The sequence below is a fragment of the Echinops telfairi genome, unplaced genomic scaffold (assembly GCF_000313985.2).
Source record: "Echinops telfairi isolate 266 unplaced genomic scaffold, ASM31398v2 ScPeMD7_3533;HRSCAF=4204_0, whole genome shotgun sequence".
Lineage (NCBI taxonomy): Eukaryota > Metazoa > Chordata > Mammalia > Afrosoricida > Tenrecidae > Echinops > Echinops telfairi.
Window position 1 is genome coordinate 73,285,160 of NW_022107431.1, and position 24,438 is coordinate 73,309,597.

A 24,438-nucleotide genomic window follows, 5' to 3' on the forward strand; every position below is an offset into this window, starting at 1 on the left:
GGAAAGTTTTGGCAATTTCCTTCTAAAGCATCGCAGCCATAGAAACCCTCTGGGGCAGTTACACTGTGCCCTAGAGATGAGTTAAAATTGAAAAGAAGGCAATGAGCAAAGCAGAGAAAAAGAATCTACTTTCCTTTAAGTATAACCTTGTTAATGAGTATATTTTAATGAACAAATATATCTTCTTTGGCTTGAAATTTATGAGCAGCAGCAGCAGCAGCAGCATTCAACTTTATTAATGATAAAGCACTTTGATTAGGCTCTAAGCTTCATGATTATCAATTTGCTCATCTAGTATGGTGCCTGACCACAGGAGATGCTTAACACAACCCTAAAGAAGTGTTGTATAAATACTGGGGTAAATATTTCTTTTGTTAACCAATGCTGGCAGTTTGCACAGTATTTGTACAAAATAGCAGTTCATTTTATTTTTTCTGATCCTGGGAAACGTTAATGTGAGAATTTAGTTTTCAACGGAGTAAGCACAAAGGTCCAGTACTGAAGATACTTTTAAAAACTCCTTCCCATGTTGAGATAGATGACAGTGAACAGCAGTGATGGAGATGTATTAGAGGGACTCGTAGAGGGAGTAATGGAGGGCCTAAGGAAGACAAACGGAAGAGACTGCTGTGGCGGAGTGAGGAGGACAGTCCCCGATCCGAGGACCCGAGATGAGGTCCAAGGCTTCCAGGTGGAGAACTAGAAGCCGTTCCCCTTGCTCAGCACTCTACCTTTGTTTCTGAAGGGCCAGCCGTGTGGAGGTATATTAGTCTGGGTACATTAGAGAAACAAATCCAAAGAAACTCATGTATGAGAGAGTTTTATATAAAGGTTAAATGCAAATCAAGAAAACATCTCAACCCAGTGCTGCCCAAGCCCACAAGTCCAACATTAACCCATATGTCCGATATCAATCCACAAAGTCCTCCTCCATCTCACAAAACACACATTATGATGCCCACTGCAGGAGGAAAGCCGAATCAGTGAACGTGTAAGCATCTCAGCACTGGCAGGGGTCTCCACATGGCTGCTCCAGCACCCAGGGCTGCATCGGGGTAGGTCCATCCAGCTTCGCCTCTGGGGGATGTCTTACAGGAAGTGAGCCTTGCAAACTGAAGCAGGAAACTGGCTAATGCAGCTGCACCCTGGTCCGACCATCAGAAAGCAAGAGACCTGAGAACTCCAAAGGCGAGGCTTAACAAGCCATTTATCTCTCCACCCTTCAATTAACCCCACATGTGTTTATCAGCCAGGTTGGCACAATAAACTACCTGAAGATGTAACGTGGAATAAAACCCTTTGCTAGTTTCAAAAATGATTTCTTTTAGAAAGAATAATCCAAGACTGATCCCAATGAGGTGGAAATTAAAGCTGTCCTAAATAATCAACTTTTCCAAAATGCGACACCAATCTATTATCCCTAATATTATCCACTTATCTTTCCCTTGGTGTATGTCCTCATATCGCAGGGCTCCACAATTCACTACCAAGTCTCACAGAACTCATGAATCTTGGAGAAAATGGCTCTAGTGGTATGGAGGCTAGTAAATTCCAAATCAGAAATGCAGATGTCTATGTGGATTTCCTCTTCATCTATCAGGCTGTAGAAACTGGTCCATTAGGTTAGGTGATAGACCACAATTCAAGTTCCAAGAACTGGAATCAGACAGAGGCAAACCAGAGGATCCACTGCAAGGGAGCAAATGTTGCTAAAGTTGCTTAGTCAGGTAGAGAGATGTGAGAAATCTGGAAGTGAAAGCATGGCTCATTTGCTTAGCTAAAGCCCACTGGGGCTTATATCCAGATGGCTATCCAAGTCCTGGGCCAGCAATCTTTTGGGGGAGTAATTGGTTTCTGCTTGATGTTCATCACTGGTGACTCTGCACTCGTCTTCTGTGTCTGCTCTGTCAAGAAGGGAAAAATCACAAAGATGGAGGCTTGCTTATGTCTGGGTCTTTGATAGTTTTTGTCTTCTTGAAAATCTGTAGACAATACCTTCTAGGAAATTAAGGGTGATGACTTGAGTCATACCCATTTGTAAGGTGGGGGACATACAATAGGTTCCACCATCACCTGTCTCAGGAGCATAACAGACAACCCACCCCCAAATGGAACTACAATCACATTCATATAGCCTCGTATTTGCAATGGAGACCTATGGCTAGAAGAACCACATCAAGTAATGGATTACACTGCGCTTGTCCTTGACTCGTTTTAGTTTCCATATGTTTTTATTGACCATTTTATACCACATAGTGGTGGATGATCTTCAGCAAATTTTTTCTTGCTGAAGATCATTCAACAATAGTTCCGGGCATATATCAATAGGGAGCTAGCAGCCAGGTTCAGGTCGGATTCAGAAAAGGATGTGGAACAAGAGATAACATGGCTGATGTCAGATGGATCTCGGCTCAAAGCAGAGAACACCAGAATGATGGCTACTTGTGCTTTATTATTGGCTATGCCAAGACATTAAGTTGTGTGGATCTTTACAAACTCTGGATAGCCTTGAGAAGAATGAGAACTCCAGAACTTGCTCATGAGGAACTTCTACATGGACCAAGAGGCAGTTGTGCGGACAGCGTAAGGGAATACTGCATATTTGAAAATCAGGAGAGATGTGCATCAGGGCTGTATCCTCTCACCATTGTTCAATCTGTATGCTGAGCAAATCATCAGAGAAGAATGTGGCAGCAGAATTGGAGGAAGGCTTATTAACAATCTGCAGGTGACACAAACTTGCTTGCTGACAGTGAGGAGGACTTGAAGCATGCGCTGATGAAGATCAAAGATTGCAGTCTTCAGTATGGATTGCAATTCAATGTAAGGATGACTCAAATCCTTACAACTGGACCCATAGGTAACATCATGGTAAATGGAGGAAAAGTTGAAGTTGTTAAGGATTTTGTCTTGCTTGGATCCACAATCAATGCTCATTGAAGCAGCAGAGATCCAAAGATGTATTGCATTAGGTGAATCCGCTGCAGAAAACTTCTTTGGAGTATTGAAAAGCAAGGCTGTTACTTTGAGGACTAAGATGTGCCTGCCCAAAGCCATGGTATTTTCCATTGCCTCATATGCATGGGAATGTTGGACTTTGAAAAAAGAAGACCAAAGAATGGGTGCATTTGAATTTTGGTCCTGGCTATTGAAAGTACCGTGGACTGCTAACAGAACAAATAGATCTGTCCTGGATGAAATATGGCCAGAGTTTTCCTTAGAGGCAAGGAGGACAAGACTTTCTCTTACATACTTTGTTGTCAGGAGATACCTGTCCCTGCAGAAGGACATCATGCATTACTTGGTAAAGTGGAGGGATGGTGAACATTAGAAAGTCTCTTAATGACTGACATAGTGGTCACCACGATGGGCTCAAGCATGGGGACAATTGTGAGCCTGGCCCAGAACAGGGTTGTGCTTGGTTCTGCTGTGCATGATGTCACTGTGGGTCAGAACTGACTAGATGGCACCTAACAATAACAACAACAACAACAGCAACCAGATATTGATATTATAGCTTCATAATAAAATATATAAGGCAAACGCCAACTTTGAGAGCAATTATTTTCAAAATGAAAAATAAAATAAATTGGGTGGGGAGAGATTAGAACCTTCATACACTACTGGTGGAATTGTATATCGGTAAAAACCCTGTGAAAATGAGTACGGTGTTTCCCCAAACAATTGGGAATAGAAATACCATATAACCTAGCAACTCCTCTATTTGATAGACAAGCTCAAGAAAGAAGGAAAACAGCATAAATACATATATGCACACCCCTGTTTGTCCCAGTGCTAGTCACAATAATGTGAATATGGAAACAACTTAAATGTCCATCTGCAGAAGAATGGATAAATACACCCTGTAATGGTGAAACACCTCATAGGTGAATTGGAAAGGTGATGTGTTAAGTGAAGTCAGACAATCACAAAAGGAAGAATCAAGTAAGATACAACTGTTCTACACATTAAAAAACCAAGGTGAAGGTTTTTAAACCAAAATGATGGTTACCAGGGTATGAAGAAAAGAGAGGGAAGGGGGTGGACTATGCTAGAGGGTAGACAAGTGTTGACTGGTTGAAAGGAAAAATAGTATCCTACTAGTGTGCGATGGGCAATAAGGAGGGGTGTGGTACAGTGCAAGCCCTTGGGGGGCTTGATAAGTTAGGTGGTTGAGTGTAAAAAAAGATGATCTCATAATTCAATCTCCACTAAATGCACATTAAAGGGTTTATAACAAGATAATAGATTAAAAATAAAACAAAAAGTACATGAAGTAAAGAGTAAATTATCTTGGCAAGGGAAGGATAAAAAAATATCTTGACCTGGGGTAAAAAGACAGAGCTCTAAGTAACCACCCTGCCTCAAATAGCCACTGGCAATAGTCAAACCGACTGCTCCCCTTTGCAGTACAGCACAGACACAGAAGAGAAGATTTAAGGAGCTGAAGGAGCCATAGGCTTTCTCCTCCCTATTAAAAACAATTAATTTTGGTATGGTTCTTTGAAAGAATTTGGTGAATTTGCAAAGCATAAGACTAACCATCTTAAGAGAACATAACATGTGCCCTTTAAAGCAGAGGGATGTTTTAAAAGTCTGATAGCTGTTGTTGTCTGAAAGCAGTTCTTTTGGAAGGAGGTGATTCACTCAATCAGAACTTAAGGTATATGCGAAACCCAATGTTTTCATTAGTAGATATACTTGACAGTAAATGTTCCATCAATGGTGATCCTACTCATTGCTGCCTCAGACTAAGGAGTAATACTTTATAGCCAACACTTTTTTTCTCATGTGAATGTTTTTAGGAAGAAATTGAGACTTCTCATAAATATTTGGGTGTATCTTGTCACATTCTTCTTTTTATGCGTATTGCAGTCCTTGGACAAGGACAAGATGCTTGGAACAGTGGAGGGGCAGAGGAAGAGAGGAAGTGAGTGACGCAGCGGTTGCAACAAGAGCTCACACACAGCAAAGATGGGAAGCTGGCACAAGATGGGCCAGTATTTGGTTCTGCTGTGCAAAGTGTTCTTAGATGGCACTTAACAACAACAACAACAACAACAACAACAGCAACAGCCTCTTATAGCATCATGAAGGTTTTCCCACGTTGTATTTATTTTAGAAAATACACCCATTTTAACGAGCACATTTGTTGGATAAGGTGCAAAATGAAGCGCCTTATTGATTCTATAGATGAGATCCTCTAGGATCTAAAATAAAAACAAAAGTGACTCTTAACTGAAAGACTACTTCAATTTAAAAAAAAGCCAACAAATACACACGTGCAGATATCCAACTTGTTTACACCCCAGGTGTCTACAGAGAGTGATTCAATCACTTTGTGTTATGTTTTGTGAGGAATGTCTTCGTGACTTTTTTTCTAGTCACATCTCTTAGGCATATCATATATTTTCTCCCTGCTTATCCCAAATGCCATGTGAGATTATGAAACAAAACTATGGTTCATGGACACTAGCCAATACTATGCCATTTGCTTTTAATTTCCCCAATCTGTGGCTTCATCCCCACAATGTAGCGCGCATATGAGCGATCAGTACAGTATCTGTAGTTGGTGCCCATACATGACGGGTTCATAAGCTGATAATTAGAGCTAGGTTAACCATAGGAAAGCCAGGCCAGCGCCGGGGGAATGCGAAGTGCTGCGATATAAAGGTTGGGAAAGCTTTTGATAAAGGACTCTAAGTCTTGCCCTGATTTTTTGTAGGTTGGGAGTAGGGAGGAAGGGTCCAAGGCAGAAGGTAATGGACTGTGCTCTTCACACTTAAGACCTTCCTAATCTTCCAGAGCAAGGTCCAAAACAATCAGGTCAAAGGATCTCTTCCTTTTTTTTTTTTTAACATCCTTAGCTGGGCCACCCATGCGGCAAACAGTGCCACCCCTGCCCAGGCAGCCTCTCCAAGGGGGAAGAGAGGGTTGCCAGAATGGAGCTCCCTGCTGGCGCCTTCTGGCTGGACAGCAGGTGCCAATGAGCGCTCAGGAAAGCAGGGAGCAATGGGAGGGCGACACAAATGTCATGGGTGTGCACGCGTGACCATCATCTGCGGAGAACACGAGCCAGGAGGCCGCCCGTGAATCCCAGCCAGGGTGGGCGCGCACAGGTGCCCCAGGCCCGCCAACGCCGGGGTTTCGGGCTCTCGCCTGCGCTCAGCCCCGCGGCCGCGCCTGGGGAGCCCCGCACGGGAGTCGCGGAAGGGGCGTCCCGGAAAGAGCAAGCAGGGGGTAGGACGCGCGAAGAGGCGGGGGGCCCGGGGCGAGGCGCAGCGCCTCCTGGCTTCCTACCCCGGAGCTTTCCCAGGGAGAACCTTTGCGGGACTCCAGCGCGCCTCGCTCCTCCTCCCAACTCTGGGTGAGCATCTCCTCCTCTCCCCTAGCTCCCCCCACCCCTGCCTCGGCTTCCCTCCCTCTCCCTCCCCCTCCCTCTCTCCCGACCGCGTGCCTCCTCCCCTCCCCCTCGCCTCCTTCCCCGCCGGCCGCCGCCGCCGCAGCAGCAGCGGTAGCAGCAGTAGCCGCTCCAGCGGCGCCGGCGATGGGCAGAGAGCGCGCGCGGCGGCGAGGCAGCTCCGGATCCGCCGCCCTCCCCACCCGCAGCTCCCCGCGCCCCCGCCGCTGCGGTCGCCGCCTCGGCATCCCTCCGCTACAGTCGCGCTCCGGAGACAGCGCCACCGCCGCCTGGCCCAGCTGGCCGCCTGCGCCGCGCAATCCCCGCGCGCCCCGCGTGGCACTTTCCCCCCGACACTGGTGAGTAGCCTGGGGAGCGCGGGACATCGGGGGCCCAGGTTTGGCGCAGAAAGGGCATCTTTTGTTTCGTGGGGGCGGGGGACAACCCACACCACCTGCTCCCATTCTTTACGCGCCAGACAGGGGGTCCTGGGGCAGGGGCTGCTCCCAGAGCCCCGGGGCTCTTTTATTTGAACTCCACATGCTGGCAGCCCGAACCCCTCTCCTTCCTGGGCACAGTTGCCTTCCGCGCTCAGGGCCGCCTCACCTTTCAGCTCCCGCGCGCCCACACTGGCAGCAGCAGTGGATGGACCTCAAACCTCCTGTACCCCCCACCCAGGGTTGTGCCTTTGCCCTCACCGTCCTCGCGTCTCCCCCTTCTGACTTCTGCCAGCCCGCTAATGGCCCATCCGCCTGTCTTCCCCCGCGTTCTGGCTGACAAAGCCAAGTGCACCTGGCCCGGCTTCCTTCCTTCTCCCAAGCGCTGCTCGCTGGCCCCACCGTCCCGCCGCGCTCCTGCCTGGAGCGAACGGACCTCCTGGTGAATTCTGACCTCGTTCCCTCCACACGTTGGGTTTCTGACAGTCACTCCAGGAAATTGGTACAGACACGGTCCGAAACTGGTTCTTGTTCATTTACTTTGTGCATTTCTCTGCACCTGAGCATTTTAGGCTACGATCTAACAAGAAATAAGAAAAAGGCCCTTTGCGACTAAACTTTTTGTTGTTGTTGCTGTAAAGCGCACCACTATTTCCCTTGCTCAGATTCTTCGCATTCACTAGGGGCACTTGCAGAGTGCAAAGCACGCCCCTATTTCACCTGCTCCTCCAGAGTCCACATGACTCCCAGGTTGAGAACTAAGCACCTGCCCGGGAGGGGAATGTCTGAGCAACAACATTCTCTAAGGCTCAGCGACTCTGGAGGGAAGACGCTTTTTCTTGAAGGAGAACAGAGTAGCACAAAACTTGCCTTTTAAAATCTTCTTGGAGAACGCAGTAAGCCAGAGCCCTTATTTTATCTTACTGTTTTAGGGTTAACAACTAAGAGTGGGATTTAGGTGGGTCAGAAAACCTTGTGCCAAGAAGGTCCCTCCTGTACCCAGCGCTTCCTGTGCTGTGTAGTAACGTAGAGTCCAGACCTCCTGTTCAGAAGTTTCCTTAGGGCAGCCACCCTTTCTCTGGAAACCGTGTTTCCAGTTGGTTTGTGGGAACATCGTGATGATGTCCAACGAAGAGATCTAGTCAAGGAAAGATCATTTTAATACCAAATGTTGCACTCTCCATTTTCCACCTTTGCACATTCCATTCCACATGGAAATCTTAAACACCCCTTAAATAACCCCACACAATATTTTTAAACGATGAAAAGGAATTGTCAGCATGACAGTTTATAAATCTCTTGATTCCTTGGACATCTTCACACAGCTATAGGTATTCAGAAATAAATGATAGAAACTCCTAGAAGTGCTTCATTTAAGTATGCAGTGTGTACATTTCCTGCTTTTGTCATTTAGAGTGCATTTGGGGGATAGGAATTGAATTGTCATTCTTGCTGTGGAAGCTGGTGAGGAAAGAAAACAGCTGCTTTCTCACCTTAAATGAGCAAATCTCTGTCTACTCAACAAACCAGAAAGGAGAGGTGAGCAATTACCCAAGGGATTTGTTTAGGATTGCCTGAAAATCTCTCCTTCTCCAATGTCAGAAGGGTGGTTTTTGTTGTTTTTCTCCCTTTACTTGTAGCTCACACAGTATCTGAGCCTTAATTTTCTTGTGTAGACAGAGGCAGGCATAAAGCAATGATTCAGTGATAAGGAGGGGCTTTAAGTAAATGTAGACAGCTGCATTAATGTCAGTAGGGGCTATGAGTAATGATTTTATTGGTAGATTTCTAAATTTGGAAATTTTAGTTAGTTAAATTTAGTGCCTGGCTAAGAAAGACATTCAAGACCATGCATTTAAACCTGCACTTACTGCAGATATTCACATGTGGCCATGCCAGGGGGGGAGTAGGTAAGTTATGGGCTAAATCAAAAGATCATTTAATTTTTCTCTGTAAACACTTTTACCCATTTAGCAACAGTCAAGGGCTTAGTCTGGTCAGTCTAAATAGGTATTGGAAAAGATAAATCCTGTTTGAACAGGAGAGACAGCAAGAAGTAATACTACGACCCACATTCGTGCTAATTCTAAGTTGAAGGCATTGTATTCTAATGCAATTTTAATTGACGTCAATTTTGAGATAATGTCCGACTATCCTGTTAAAGGGTATGTACTTGCAGTACATGGGATATTAAAATGATGTTAGGCTTGTGTATGGGAATGCAAATCATTACTGGCATGATTTATGTCAGAGTTTTTTATTAAGACTTTTGGTACAGGAAGATGTGTCCACATTTGAACTCATTGTCTTTAGAGGCTATGTAAAATAGTTGACCACAAGAGGAGAGAGGGTACAGCATTTGAATAGCTTATCTTTGAGTACCATGAGACTGTGTCTCATAATGCTTTTAATTATATGCCCCCTAGAGGATGGGTCTAAAGTAAATGTCTACAATTGCAACGAGAAATTAAAAATGTGGAAATGATGTAGATGATGCTACCAACAAATTGCTGTTGAGTGTTCTCTGTGAGTCGTGAGTTGGTGGGAGTACATGGTGAAGAGGAAAAGGGACGAAGGAGAGAAGCAGGCAAGAGGAGGAAGAGACAGAAAGTGTAAAACCTAGGAGTACTTATTCAATTCATTCTTAAGTGGACACAATGAAGTATAAAATCTGATATCTTTGGTGTATGAGAGGATAGCTTTTATCCAATGTGGATTTTAAGAAATGCTTCCTTTATTATAGCAATAAAAATTAGAACTTTTTTTCTTACACACTGGTTCATTTTCTTTGTTTGGTTACATTTGTGGATCTAGACAAGCTATTTTATGTGAATACATTTACTAATTGAACTACATAAAAATCTAGACCTATTTAAAAAATAAGACCTGAAAAATAAAATGAGGAAAGCACCCTCTTTTGCCAACTATTAAAATGACAATAACAGGTAGGGAAGTAATTTAGTAATGTCTTATGAAGATAGATGTGGGAGGAAGACTGGACTTTCTATTCCCATAAGAAGTCACATCCTCAGAAAACCAGGGGGTCACTATGAGTCAGCATTATCTTCGAGGCAGTACATTGCATGAAGAGAGGAAATTGAAGGAAAGCCACTTAAAATATTGTAGCATAATGTATATACCTAACATTTTCTGTTATGTTGGTGTATATGCTATTCATATTTTGTCATCCTTGCAATTCATTTGCAAATTTACAAGAATTTGATTATTATAAAATGTTACAAATTTTATGAACTCAAGATAACTCAAGTTGTTGAATAAAGATGTTCTTAATGGCTCGGTTTTCTATCTTCAGTATATAATGCCAGTGATATTTACCAAAATTCTTCTCCTCAAAGAGCAAGTGTACCAAATGAAAAGTGTAAAACTAGAGGTCCCATGAAAGGGACACTCGTAAGGTCAACTTTGGTTTACAATGACGAGTCCTACCGAAATGAAACAAAGCTCTGAGATTGTGTGCTGTTACAGGTGACGGACTGCATAAGTACACTTGTTTATTTGGCTGCAAATGTGAATTTAGACATTCTTACTGGAAGGAATCTCAAAATTTGGATATACTGTAAGTGGGAGCATATGGAGAGCATGCTGATCTCATAATTGCTTGGTGACTTACCTGTGTTCCCTAATAGTTAATAGGGACAGACCTCAAATCCAGGTCTCTAACTCTGTGTTATAACTGTCAAAAGATGGATGAAAATCAAATCAGAACCAGTTTTTCCCCTCTTTTATTTATGGACGGTGACAAGGGAGAAATCAGATTCAGAAAAATGAAGTATTATTGCGGTGTGTCCTTTGGGAACATTCTCGGTGCATAGACCAGAGACATTATGTTGCTCCTCCCTCCCCAGCTCATTCTTTCTTATCACTGGTGAAAGCATGGAAAATACTTAAAAAATTTAAATGTAATGGTTTCATCTCAAAATATTTCAAAATGTGCTTAATTTTTGTTTTAAATGGAAACTTCCATTTTATATTTTATAAACAATTTCTTGAAAGACATTCCTAAAGAGAGACTTTCATTTCTGTAAGCAAAATGGTCAAAATGAGCCTGCAATGTCCATGGGTTCATCTGTGTACTGGTTGAATTATTATATTACAGAGGAGGTCTGAGAGTCCATGTGCTTATGTTTCTTGCCACCTGTGGTCTGTGAAAAAGGTGATAAAGAAAGAGACATTTGTTTTATAAAGACTCCCATTCACAACCCCGGAATTTTTAGCTTTCTCTTGATTGATGGTGAGAGGGTTCAAATGAAGTGAATGACAGGATCAATGGGAAGCCCTTAGATGACCTAGTAGAACATAAAATTTCCAAATGTATTCTTGGCAATGGTAACTTCTCAGTGTCATCTCATATTAGAAGAACAACATGGTAATATTTATTGATAACTCAATTAAATTATCTAGAACAATATACTGCATTATCTAAGTTTGCCAGTGTTGATGAATGTTGGAGAAATATGTCATATTAAACTACTATGTAGATAGCTGGCTCAGAAGATAAAGAGGAAATATTGTGTTAGGAATTGGTCTTTGAACAAATGAAAACCCAGGTCTTTCTGAAAGGATAACTACGCATCTGCATTGGAAAAAGCAGGCCCGAGTGCTCCTTAGAGACAAGGATGGCAAAACTTCATCTGACATGCTTTGGACATGCTGTCAGGAGAGATTAGTCCCTGGAGAAGGCCATCATGTTTGGTAAAATGGAGGGGCAGCTAAAAAGAGGGAGGCCTTTGATGTGAAGGACGGACATAGTGGCTGCAATAGTGGTCTCTGGCAAAGGAGTAATTGTGAGGTTGCACAGCGTGTTTCTGCCGTGCATAGGGTTGCTATGGGCTGGAGCTGATGCAATGGCACCAAAAACCGAGGCTCTCTCCCATGTCTTAATATTTTTTTTTGGTGTGTAATTCAGCCTCTACTATTTAGTTTTTGATATGGCGTTAACTGAGTGTAGTCTCTAAAGACACAAGGAAAATATGATGCAGGCTTTTCCCTCAGGTAACAGTGTAAATAGTAGGCAGATTAGGGCAAAGAAAAAGGAGTAAGGAGACATCAACTAGCCTTAACCTAAGGCAACCACAAGGGTACCTAGACAGAAGCAAAAAGGCAACAATGTAGTTATAATCCATCTTACCTAAATGGATTAGAGAAATGCACTGGCTAAGGGATAGACCCAAACAAACAAAACCAAATAAATAAAAAACTGTATCTTTTATAAAGCGTGTGTTTCTTTTATTTCCTATGATAATTTTAAAATAAATATAATTATTTTTTTAACAAATATATTTGGCAATACAGGAGACTTACTTACCTAGGATGAACCAATGGATGAAGTAATAGCTGACCAGGAAACTTCAAAGGGCAGTTTGAGAACACAAAGTATTGTAATGAAATATGCAAAGGTTGAGAGTTAGAAAATGAAAAAGGAAGAACACGCTTTGCATAGCTTAAATGAAAAATTCAAGAAAAAAAATGTCAAGCCTTAAGTTGCAATACTGAAAGTCTTTGGACAAAATATTGAACCACACAGGAAGCGTCCAAAGAACATGGAAAGAAGATACAGAGTCGCTGTACCAAAAAAGAACTGGTTGACATTCAACCATTTCAAGAGGTAATGTATGATCAAGAGTCAATGATTCTAAAGGAAGAGTCTAAGCTCTATTGAAGGCATTGTCGAAGAACAAAGCTCCAGAAACTGATGGGATATCAATGGAAATATGTCAACGAGCTGCTGAAACACTGACAGCACTCAGTAATCTATGCCAGGAAATTTAGATGACAGCTGCTTGGCTAGCTGACTGGAAGAGATCCATATATGTACCCATTCCAAAGAAAGGTGATCCAACAGAATGCCCAAATTATAGAACAATATCATAGACATCATATGTAAGTAAAATTTTGCTGAAGATCATCCAACAGAGAAGTACATGCAGCAGTACATGACAGGGAGTTGCCTGGATTCAAAAGAGGAAGTTGTCCAAGGGATCTTATTGCTGTTATCAGATAGATGTTGGCTTGAAAGCAGAGAACACCAGATATTTACTTATGTTTTATTGATGATAAAAAGGCATTCAACTACGCAGATCCTAACAAATTATGGATAAGCTTGAGAAGAATGGGATTTCCAGAACACTTCATTGTGCTCATTGGGAACCCAGGCATGGATCAAGAGAGAGTCATGAGAACAGAACAATGGAATGCTGTGTGGTTTCTCCTGACAACTTGTCCAAGATATGTGAAGCAAAGTCTCTCCATCCTTGCCTTTAAGGAGCGCTCTGGCCTTACTTCTTCCACGACAGATCTGTTTGTTCTTATAATAATCCATGGTATTTTCCATATTCTTCTCCAGCACCAACAATTCAAATGTATCTATTGTTCTTCAGTCCTTATTTAGTGTCCAATTTTCACATGTATATGGGCCAGGCACATCTTAGTCCTGAAAGTAATATCCTTGCTTTTCAATATTCTAAAGAAGTCTTGTGCAGCAGATTTACCTAATGCAATTTTTTTTGATCTCGTGACTGCTGCTTCCATGAGCATTGTGGATCCAAGTAAGACAAAATCCATGACAACTTTAAGATTTTCAACATTTGTCATGTCATTACCTTGTGGTCCAGTTGTGAGGATTTTGTTCTTCTTTACACGGAACTGTAATCCCGACTGAAGGCTGCTCTCCGTCATCTTCATCATCCAGTGCCTCAAGTCCTCCTTGCGTTCAGAAAGCAGGGCTGTGTCATATGCACATCTGAGGTTGTTAATAAACAATCCAATCCTGATGCCACATTCTTCTTCATAAAACCCAGCTTCTTGGATGATCTGCTCAGCCTCCAACGTTGTTTCTATTTTTGAGGATCATAGGGTCACCTTTTTAAATGGAAATGACAGCTAGTTTAAAATGTCAAGTTTGTCTTTCATGCTTGGGGGGTGGGGAACAGGAGGAAGCATTAAAGAAACTAGAGGAATGTGGTGTGTTTCGTGGGTGCTGCACCCTAGCTAGCTCGTCCTTGGGACCCTTTTTGGAGGGGATGCCCAATTGTCCACAGACGGGCTTTGGGTCTCCACTGTGACTCTCCCTCCCTCACATCAAAATGGTTGCTTGTTTTGGGCCCTCTGATGCCTGATATCTGATCTGGTCAACACCTCGTGATCACACACGGGTTGGTGTGCTTCTTCCTTGTGGGAATTGTTGCTCGAGGAAGCTAAATTAATCTCCTTTTAAATGGTCAGGACCCACCTTATAAATTTGAGATACTTTTTTGTCACTTTCCAATGATTCTAGATTGGCATATGTGTACACTTTAGAGGTTTAGACAGAAAACTATTCATTCTTTGCCATTGTTCCATGACAATTTACACAATTCATGACTCCTCATCCTCCTGGTGAAGCCAGTGCAGGTTCTGATGTAGTTCATTAAAAAGGTACATAATCCATATGTGCACATCTCTATAAAAAGGAATTGGAACTTCCCCATCCCTAATAAAAATCTTCCTCATAGTTATGTCCAGGACAGTGGCTGCCTACCAGAATGGCAAAAAGAAAATCAAAACTCTTTTTTTTATGGAAAAGAGTTGGCAACCACCTGGACAGTGGCTGGCACCTGTTACCGCTTTCAGAATCTCAAGCCCGTTATCACCCCCATCCTCGTGAACAGACAAAAGAGTAGAAGACCATTTATTGTGCAAAGGATCATGTCAGTGGGCTGCCAAGTTCTTTACACTTCCGATCCGATGGATGGGCCAATGAGGCCCCCATTTTTCCACATTCATAATCCTCCGTGAACATCCCCACTCATCACTACTGCTAAGGCTCTGAGATTTGACCCTGCTTACAGTCAACCAGGTAAGCCTGCCTCCGTGTCTTGATAATCTTAAAAGACACAAGACTCTTTAGTCCGAGATGAAGGACAGTTTACTATTCACAACAGTAGAAGTAGCCAGAGCACCTGCACTTTCTTTCTGCTTCTCTGAGCATCAGTCCGCATGAGGAAAGAGGAGGCAGGTCAGAAAATGCATACACACTATAGGAAATAGACCCTGAATTCAGGAATACAAATATATTGTGGGCAGTAAGCATTCTCCTCGCTGCTTTCAAGGAAGACGCAATCTATTTTGCACGGGTGTTTATTAATGAATATTTCAACAAATGCAATCTTGAGCAAAATGCATTTAGAACTTAACTCACAAGATTGCAGAAATGTGAGAGACCCGTTGGGAACTGCCTTCCAACAATGGCAAAAGACTTCGATAAGTGCTTCTTTGGGTAAGCGCCTTATCTTTGATATGGCATAGGATCACCCTTGCGACTTCTTAGATCAGATGCTTCAATCAGGTACTACATGGGAATTGATGAGTTTATTACTAAGACAAAAACCAAGAAGGAAGCTTTTAAAACAGACACATTTTATATAAATTGTGACATCTGATCCTTAGTTACTATACTGGCTATGTAAGCTTTGAGGCTGCAGTGGTTACCTGCCTCGTGTTCTGCTGACTTGAATCCCGTGATGCAGTTCCAGTTTATAATACCCGAGGTCCATAGGGGTTGGAATCTGTTTGAGGGCAGCAATGTTTTTGGTTTTTTCCTCTTTTCATGTTACAGCCATATGCTCTTGTCTGTACTGCCGCCATGCCCAGACTTCTCTACACCATATGTTACCTTATTCCATCCGCCTTATGTATTCTATGTGTTTCTCTCACTCGATTTTCTTGAACTAGACCTGGTTGCTTATTAACATTTCTAGTGCCTGGATTGCTGTGGGTGGAGGGGAACAGAAAGTAACAATGTCCACCAATGTTAAATTTACCACCAACTGTTTTAGAAAACTATGTCCCAGGAGGGCTAACTAAGTGAATGAGTTACAGAATCGTTGAGTTGGATTTATCTTGGAAGGTTCTTATGGTCTTTGGTGTAGTAATAACCCAAATTTACTACTGTCAAGCGATTTTGACCAGAGTGACCCTAGCGAGCAAAGTCTCAGTGGGCTTTTGAACTTTAAATCTTTATGGGAGGAGCACCCCTTCTTCCTCCCAGGGAGTGGCTGGTGGGTTCACACCCTTGACCTTTGGGTTAGTCGTCCACTGTGTAGCCCACTGCGCCCCCAGCAGTCCTTGGTTCAGTAATAAAGCAACGCACTGCTGTGGAGTCGATTCTGATTTATGCAAGCCCTTTGAATTCTGATCTTCATTTTAGTTTTGAGACATCCTGAAGCATTTATAATTATTTCATATTTACAGAGAAAACATGAAGATATTTTTATAGCTGATGTAGTTCTGTTATTCAGGACCAACTTCTATTCTAACCTGAAGTTTGACATTTTCCTTTGAACCAAAAGGGTAGACTGGAGAAGAGACCCTCACCGTTCACACTTTCCTGGGACACATGGAGGTTCTTTTCGTTTCCTTGTCGTGGCGACCTCTTTCAGATGGCAGGGTGTCTGCTGTCCATGCCTGCATTTGCCTTTTCTGTGACCACACACCCAGGTTGCTACTGCCCTCATTACGATTGTTGCAGCCCTAAAGTCTGCTGTTCTCTCTTCCGTTTTTTTCCTCTCCAGTTTTCCAGTTTCTTTTGCTGTTAGTTCTAAATAAATAAAACAAAACCAAAATGAACACACACGCAGACATCCAGTCTCTAGGCTATGAACTCGATGGGTCAGATGACACGACGGGCTCTCTGAGTCTTCGATCGCTGGTGTCTGGCTGTTCATGGGGTAGCTGCAGCGGCGCTTCATTTCTGGTGCTTTGCTGTTTTCCCAGAGCCATTTTTAAAACTTAATGATATAGTTAAAGTTTATTGTGCCAACCTGGCTGATAAACACATGTGGGGTTAATTGAAGGGCCGAGAGATAAATGGCTCGATGAGCCTCGCCTTTCGAGTTCTCAGGTCTCTTGCTTTGTGATGGTTGGACCAGGGAGCAGCTACCTTAGCCAGTTCCCTGCTTCAGCTGGCAAGGCTCACTTCCTGCAAGACATCCTTGAGGAGAAGCCACATGGGCCTACCCTGATGCAGCCCTGGGTGCTGGAGCACCCTTGAGGAGACCCCTGCCAGTGCTGAGATGCTTACACATTCACTGACTCTGCTTTCCTCCTGCAGTCAGCATCATTGTGACAGTTTTGTGAGATGGAGGAGGACTTTGTGGATTGGTAATGGACAAATGGATTAATGGGTTAGTATTGGACTTGTGTCTTAGGCAGCACTAAGTTGGCATGTTTTCTTGATGTACACTTAACCTTTATATAAAACTTTCTCTTACACATGAATTTCTGTGGATTTATTTCTCTAAAGTACCCAGATTAACACATTATGGTACCTTGGGAGTGAGGTACTGGAGAAACAAATCATAAGATGGAGAGTAGATGTTTCTTTGCCCTCTCCCTCATGTTAGTTTTTATTTGTCTAGCCAGAGGTCACATAAAGCCACACTTGGTTGTTTTCTGGGAAAAACATGGGAAGTAGGAAAATTAAAAGTTTGTAAGCTCACTTGCTTTAAGCCATTAAAATTTGATCTTTAGATGTGTTTAAGCCATGCCTGCAAAGAAAGCTTTGAAAATATGTGTCCCATCCAGTGCTTTGGAGTACTTAGGAACCAGTGGTCTTTGTCAGAAGCTGGAAAAAATCTGGAACCATGAAGAAAACTCCTCTCTGGGACTGAATGTTAAAGGGAGCCTGAGAGCAGGCTGAAATGCTTGCTTGGGGACCACCTGGACCTACTTAAGTGGAAGTGGGAGAAATGCAACAATAAAGAGACGGGTTGAGTTTGGCCACTGACACCTGTGGACTTGGTGTATAGGAAAAAAAGGAAAAGAATGAGAGCAGGTTGACTGGTCTAAAGTTCCTGAACTAGCATGAGGGGGCTAGGCTTGTTGAGTATTGGTGAGAGCCCATGGTCTAAAGGCCAGGTGACCAATGGGCACCCTGTGGAGGCTGAGTGGAGCAGTCCATATTGAGTTGACCAGACCCAACCAGATGGAGATTTTTGAGCCTGTGAACTGGTGCATATTGTTGCTGACTTTATGGATGGCTTATCTGGATTTGACTTTGCTTATGGATGCAGACTTCACAAGGTTTCAACTGGAATGAAGACTCTTCATGTCGATAAATATGATTGTCTTCTCAGAGAACTGGGTTGTTGTAAGTGGGCAGTATTTAAATTGGACACCCCAAATTGGGGGAATAAAGGGATGAAGTGGTTGTCTTACAAACTTTCATAGGTGGGGGAAACTATTCACAGGATTATAGGATTAAGGTGTAGGTGTTACTTAATTGCAATTGCGAGGATAAAGAATTATGTACAGGTGCCAAGTTGGCAAAGGGTGGATTGATATAGTTAAAATTTATTGTGTTGACCTGGCCGATAAACACATGTGGGGTTAATTGAAGGGCGGAGGGATAAATGGCTCGGTGAGCTTCCCCTTTGGAGTTTTCAGGTCTCTTGCTTTGTGTGTAGTTGCGTTAGCCAGTTCCCTGCTTTAGCTGGTGAGGCTCACTTACTGCAAGACATCCCTGAGGAGAAGCCACATACATGGACCTACCCCAATGCAGCCCTGGGTGAGACCCTCACCAGCGCTGAGATGTTTACACATTCACTGACTCAGCTTTCCTCCTGCAGTCGGCATCATTGCAGTCTGTTTTGTGAGATGGGGGAGGACTTCGTGGATTGGTGTTGGACATCTGGGTTAATGTTGGACTTGTGTGCTTGGGCAGCACTAGGTTGGGATGTTTCTTGATGTGCACTTAACCTTTATATAAAACTCTCTCTTATACATGAGTTTCTGTGGATTTGTTTCTCTAAAGTACCAAGACTAACACATTTAAGAAGTGTTCACATTAAGTTTCACATTAAGAAGTGTGAAAATCTTGCATTTTGATGAACCTGATTTCCATTCTAAATATATATTATTTTCCTTTAGTAAATATTTTATTCTTATAGGGCTTTGCTAGAGTATTTATTTATTTACTTAGGGACTCAAATTGGGTTCATTTAATTAATTTATTTGTTTCAGAACTTTTCTTTTATTGTAAATTAGATGAGGGCTTTACATATCAGCTCATCACTTTTATATTCAACAGTTTAAAGTACTTACCAACTCCCCCAGTAGTTTGCTCTGCCCCTACTCCTTTGATTTCTCTTAGGGATTATCATCATCCTCCCATTCACTAAAGTTAATAGCAACATGAACAACTGAATACTTTGGAACTGATGAAAATTATGTTGTGTTGAAATGTACAAAGTTTGCAGTGAATCAAATACAAGACAGATAAGCTTTTCATCAGAAGTTTGGAAGACCCATAAATGACTCCAGCATATTCGGTCCAGACCAGTGGCAATTGAGGCGCTTGTTAATAAGAAAATATTACACATATTTTAACTGGAAAGGACTAATCACAAGTTACAAGTTGATAAAAAACAAATGTATATTGATGTTATAGTAAGACTCCATAAGAAAATTGTGTTGCATGAAAGAAGATCATAGATTTCTAAGTAGACATGAATGAATTCAGATTACCATCTGAATGTATATTAGTTAGGACTCTTTTTCCATTATTGTGAGTAGGGAATTCCATAATGTGCAGAAATTAAAAAACAAAACAAACAATAATGGTTTTTATAGATTGAATGATACCTGCACTAGGCCCTGGATATCTGTGGTCATAAAAATATTTGGCAATGGATCACTTGTGTTATGCTAACGAAGTAGGATTAGTATCTATTTGAGTCCATCTCTTTTGCTTTCGAACAGAGATGCAGCAAGGGGGTGGAGCAGAGACTGGGGAGGAGAGAGACCAAGCCCAGAGCAGGTTGCCCTGGAGAAGCACCCTGAATCACACTGTTAGCCTCTTACACTGTGAGAACATAATGTCCATGTATTAAAGCTACCTATTTGTGGCATTTCTATTCCAGCAGCATTAAATACTAAGACACTGCAACTATGAATCCTCGCTCATAAATGAAATGATATGCTCTCTGTAAACTTACTATTTTTAATAAAATTAGTCTAATATTTCTTTGAAAATGAGTCTGTTTCTAGCAAGTGATATTCGTCCAAGCCACTAAGAAAACTTGGGGCTTTTCAGAATGCTTTAGGGTCATTTGAAAACACTGAAGAAATAATTAGAATCTAAAATGTACTATACTAAAATTAAGTACACACTTAACATATACATAACATGTACATAACATACACAATATAAATACACATAACACATATGTTATGTTTTAATAATATTATTTAGTGTGATGTAAAATATTTCCCCAAGAATTACAACTCATGAATTAAAGGAGTTCTTCTACCTAGGATGAACAAAGCTACAAAATATAAGTCCCACATTAATAATAAGAATAAGTCTGATAAATGAGAAAATCATAGTTTTTATTTATTATCAGAGAGCTTAGTTCACTTGGCAAATAAATGTCTAGAAATCCAAGACAGAATTGGCCTTTCTATGGAAGATGGGACATTGGATGCAAAAGCTGAAGTAGAGGCTCGGATGTCACACAAGGCGGCTTCAAATGTTCACAGAAAAATTCCATTACCTTTTAATTTATTTTTCCATTCTCTCTTTGAAGCTCCTTCATAAAAGGGGATAAGAAAATAATTACTGTATATACTTGAGTATGAGCTGACCCAAAAATCAGCCGAGGCACCTAATTTTACCACAAAAACTGCATTTTTAAAAAAGTGCTGAAAATCTTGGCTTTTACATAAGTTTATATGATAGCTTAATTTTCAACTAATTATTGAAGGCTCAATGTGTGATAAAGTGACAGTATGAAATCTATAAAGAGGATGTAGCATGCATCTACTGTTTGTTTTTTCTTGTGGACTTTTATTACGAGCTCGTGAGGAAGATTGGAAGAAGGGTAGGAGACAGGATGGAGCCTCGATGAGTAAAGTAGGCACAGAGAAAGGGAAGTGCAGGAGAATCACACAATTCAAAGAGCGTTGGTGGTGTAGTAGGTTAAACATTGGGTTGCTAACGGAAAGGTTGGCAGTTTGAACCTATCAGCTGCTCGACAGGAGAAAAGTAAGACAGTGTGCTTTCTTTCTATTATGGGGCCTTTATGAAGTAGAATGGATTCAATGACAGTGAGGTGTGGATATGAATACCCTAGTCTACACTTTAAGAATTTGGCAATTCTAGAGAGATTTGAAGCTTTCATATATTAAAGCTGAACTTTGGACTAGATTCATTCAATGCTTCAAATGGCCTTTAAATAGAGCAACTGTGCTGGATTTATAGGCATAATAATTGCACCAGTCTTAACGTGTCTACATGTAATCTTTGGCATTTAGTAAAAAAAACAAAAACAAAGCACAGAAAAATGCAAGGAAAGCAAGCCATTATCAAGAGTTGAAGAAATGAAGAGAGCCAGAGTCAGAGACGGCCCGGAGTTGTAAATATCAGACAGAGACACTATTGTGATTATGGTGAACATGAGAAGACCCAGTGAAAAAGATGGCAGTAAGTGCAAATGGAGATTTTCTTCAGAAAGAAACAGTGAAAGAAGTAAATGATAATGCTAGAAATTAAAAAGTGTCATTACCCATGTCACATTTATTTTATGTACTTATTAGTTTGCTCATCCTGATAGAAAAGATCAGTGAACTGAAAAAAAAAGACAACAAGAGTAAAAAGCAAACAGGTACTAAAACATGATATAGCATCTAAGTGCTCTTGGACAATATCAAATGTTATATTAAGCATGTTACTGGATTTCCAGATGAAAAAGAGTTCAAACAAAACAGAAGAAGTATTTAAAAAGATAATTGATAAGATTTTCTGAAATATTAGAAAAATATCAAACCATAGTTCTGAAAAACCTGGGGAATGCCTAACAAGGTACATAGCAATAATAAAGAAATACATAAGCTAATCAATAAAATGGACCCCCACATGTCCAGATATGTGTGTCTTGAAGGAGATTAAAGAAAAGTGAAATTTAAATAAATATTTTTTAAAAATCAAGACTAGGAAGGTAATACAAAATGAAAATTAAAGATGATTCTAAAATATTAATAAAACTTAGCCTGACAGATTGAGAAAAAGCAGAGAAAAGAGACAGTCTGCCGATGTCAGTGACAACAGGTGACACCCTTACAGATTGCACGAGGACAGTAGGAGCACGGTGCGTGTGTTATTCCAATCACGTGACAACTTAAATGAAAAAGGAAGATTCCTTGAAAGACAGCCATCCACAGGTTAATCAAGAAGACATAGATATCCTGAATATTTCTCTATCTAGTAACAGAATTTAACTCATAATTAATAACTCACAACACACACAAAAACTGTCAGGACTAAATAGTTTTACTAAGTGAGTTGTTTGTGATCCTATAGGACTCTCAGTGATGTGGTATCTAAGATGTACTAATCCCCGTAAAGAGACCTAACATCATGTTATCACATCCATGGTGAGGTTTGTTATGAGTAGCCATCATTAGAAAATTTCTCTGGGGATGTTACTTGCTTATACGTGGGTACTGTGGTAAAGCTTGCTAGCTTTTCGCTGAGTTAGGATCTTGCATCCGACTCATCATTCAACTTCTGGCTCTTAGAACCTGAGCTCCCAGCCCTGCCAGATTGCCTGCCAGTCCTTTCAGTTATCAGCAGCCTCTCATCTTCCCCTCTACCAATGGATCTGCCTCTGTAGCAGGAACAGAAGTCTGACCTGCCAATCTTGGGTTCAGGAGCTCTTGCAGCTAACGATGCAAGTCAAGAGAAATCGCCAGCCTGACATCTGACCCACATACTTGGTACTTGCCTGACTACAATTGTGTGAGCTATTTTATTGATAGAAACTGCATTCTATATACACATACATTGGAGCCCTCATGCTGGAGTGGTTACGATTTGGGTTGTGATCCACACTGTTGGCAGTTGGTAAACAACAGCATCTCTGCGGGAGAAAGACTGGGCTTTTTACTCTGGTAAACAGTGACAGTCTTGAAAACCCACAGGGTGCCACTGAGTCAGCATTGACCCCATGGCTGTGGGGTTGGTGTTTGGTATATGTACAACATGAGCTTCACTGGCTTGGCTTCGCTAGAGAACTCAGTCTAAGATATACCGTTCTTTACAACATCTTCTGGGAAATATGAAGTATAAAATATAAAACAAACCCAGCTTGTTTTACAAAGCCAGGATTACCCTGATATCAAAACCAGAAAAAGAATTTGTAAGAACAGAACCAAGAGTCCTCCCTTTACAAAACTGCGTTAGAAATTATATTTATAAATCCCAACAAATGTTAGTGTATTGGATTTTGTTGTCGTCAGTTGCTTTTGAGTTAATTCTGACTCTCGGCAACTCCGTGTGGGACAGAGTTGGCCTAGGTTCCACAGGATTTTCAAGTCATTGACCTTCAGAAATGTTTCTGCGTGCCTTCAGACTTCTTACATTTTGACTAGTAGTTGAATGTTGAACTGCTTGTCCATCCAAGGACCTTATAAATTTATAATTACAGTAATTCCAAACATTGTTTCTTAATGAGGATTATCTAAGGAATGAAGTTCACCATACCAACAAATTAAAGAAGAGACATATGGTCATTTTAAATGATAGAGCAAAATAATTTAACAAATAGTATCATTTCATTATGATAATATTTTCCAGCAAACCAAGAATTATCAAGAATTGACTCAAACTTCAAAAGAGCATCTACAAAACGCCTTGCACTCCTGGGAATATATCTGCAAATACAGATAGGTCTGACAGAGGGTGTTTATGTACATGTGCTCACCTCTGTTTGAAATATATCCCAGACTGTAGTGGAGCATGTAAGGGACAAAGTTATGAAAACTTCTTAGATGTGCATAACCAAACAACTTAAAAGAACAAGTCAATAAATAAAATAAAATCAGGCAAACTTATGAACAGGTGAAACTTTATCTAAGTGTTTCTCATTTAAACCTGGCTTTATTTTTTGTGTGTGTGCCAGAGAGGATTTATTTTAATTCCTCCTAAAGAACCCATAGCTCACAATGGATGTAGGTATGGATTGTGATAAGAGCTGTACGAGCCCCCAATAAAATGATTTTTAAAAAGAGACCCCACAGGCACTAGTCCACGCGTCTGTAACGATCCCATTTTCTGTGCTGCAAGCCCACGTCTCTGACCAGTAAACAGAGCTCAGTCAGCTCTCCAGAAGACCCTCTTGCATGCAGTACTGGTGTACGGGTGCCAGCGCCACTCAACATCCGCGGTCGCCTCCTGTTCCAACGTGCCCAGGCGAATCATGCACAACTTTAGCTCAAAGCGAGGTCCAACTTCAGTCAGCTCCACATTGTGGTGGTCCTCCTTCTCGTTCGTGTGGTGTCGGAACAAGATGTAGTCATCCTGGTTGCAAAAGTGATGATCCGGTGGCTGTCATCTTTGGGGACAGGGAACAGGTACTTCAGGATGTCAGAGACCTGTTTGCCCAGGCGAGAGGAGAAACCATGCACAATGAGGTGGGGCTTGGCTTCTGACATTGTGCCCAGGTCAGGAATGTCTTGCCACATGACGACATTGCAGAGTGAAGTATGCAGTGCGGCCGAGCGGCAGGGTGCTGATAATGAGCCCCACGGTCATGCCAAGGTGCTCGT

The 24,438-nt window shown here is 41.7% G+C and overlaps 1 pseudogene; it reads right to left on the minus strand.

Moving 5' to 3' along the window:
* Positions 1-23,983: 23,983 nt before the first annotated feature.
* LOC115870982 overlaps positions 23,984-24,438 on the minus strand; it is a 1,949-nt pseudogene continuing 1,494 nt past the window's right edge.